Genomic DNA, 1732 nt, shown 5'->3' on the forward strand with positions numbered 1-1732 from the left:
TCATAGTATAGACATCTTAAAAAGTTAAAATGCATCTTTGTATAAATTATAAAAGGTATTAAAAAAAGAGTAAAGTATTATTTTTGTTTTTAATGTTTCGGGTAGGTTTCTAATATTTTAAAATTGTCTCAATGTTATCTAATTATTAGGGATTTATTAACAGAATTGACAGTAGGATAAAATTGAGACGATTTTAAAACATTAGAGATTTAAATAAGATGAAAACGTTATAGACAAAAATGATATATTATTCTTAGAAGAATTATCAAATCAAGTAAAATGAAAGTAAATTTTAATAGAATGAATTGCATTACGAATTCAAGATTTTACTCATCATAGGATACTTCTCGAATGATTAGTAGATAAACTTTCGAAAAAAATGAGTATGATACATATATAATAAAGTATAAATTATACCTTTTTATCTTTAACGCATTGAACTTTTTTAATGTTTAATTTAAATAAACTTTATTTTTAACTTGTAAATAAATTTTAATTTTATCCTTCAAATATCAATTTTTTACGGTACGTAGTTATTCAATTATTTTGTAATTGCATCTAATACAGTTAATCACATTACTTTCATTCTAAATAAATTTACTTTTTTAGTTTTACTCTTAAATATTTTTACTCATCATAAAATATTTGTAGAATGACTAGTAAATAAACTTGTGAAAAGGAAAAAAAAAAGAATTTGGTACATATACAATAAAGTATAAATTATACCTTTTGTCTCTAATGTATTGAAATTCTTTAAGGTTTAATTTAGTTAAATTTTATTTTTAATTTTAAAATAAATTTTAATTTTATTCTTCAATAATATTAATTTTTTACGATAGATAATTATTCGATTATTTTTTTAATTACATCTAAGTAAATTACTCTTATTCATATTACTTTCGTTCTAAATAAATTTATTTTTTAATTTTACTCTTAATCACATCACTTTTATTCTAAGTAAATTTTATTTTTGATTAAGAGTAAAATTAAAAAATAAATTTAATAATTATCTGCTGTAAAAAAATTGAAATTATTGAAGAAAAATTAAAATTTATTAAAAAAATTAAAAATAAAGTTTAATTAAATTAATCAATTTAATAGTTAATTTCATCCCTGAAAGATCACTCATTTTTCATATTAGTCTTCAAATAATTTTTTTAGTCATATTAGTCCTTGAAAGATAAAACATAAGTCAAATTAGTTCTTCTGTCAATTAGATGATGATGTCTCATGTTAAGTGCCACGTGGCATAATGATGTGGTAGGTTAATGCCACGTGTCACAAGATGATTGATTGATGTGTCAGGTCAGTGACACTTAGCACGCCACGTGTCACTTGATATATAAAAAAGTTATTTAATTTATAATCAAAATAGTCCAAGTGTAAGTCATTTTTATCCCTAAAATTTTAAAAATTAATTTTTTAAATTTTTTAAAATGATAATTTTTATTATTATTTAGTTTATATGGTAGAACTCAATAATTAAAAACCGATTTGTGGGATCACTTGTTGAATTTTAATATTTTAATATAGTTTTTTTTAAATAATTACTATATTTATTTAGTGAAATCTAAAAGATTAAAACATTTAAAATAACTACTATATTTATTTTCTAAAATCCAAAATATTAAAAATTTTAGTATATAACTAGTATTTTTACCCGTAATAATATTACGGAATATAAATCTTTTGAAACTATATTGGCTTTATCCTGATATTATAGATTATGGCA

This window comes from Arachis ipaensis, chromosome B06, assembly GCF_000816755.2.
Source record: "Arachis ipaensis cultivar K30076 chromosome B06, Araip1.1, whole genome shotgun sequence".
Taxonomy (NCBI): Eukaryota; Viridiplantae; Streptophyta; class Magnoliopsida; order Fabales; family Fabaceae; genus Arachis; species Arachis ipaensis.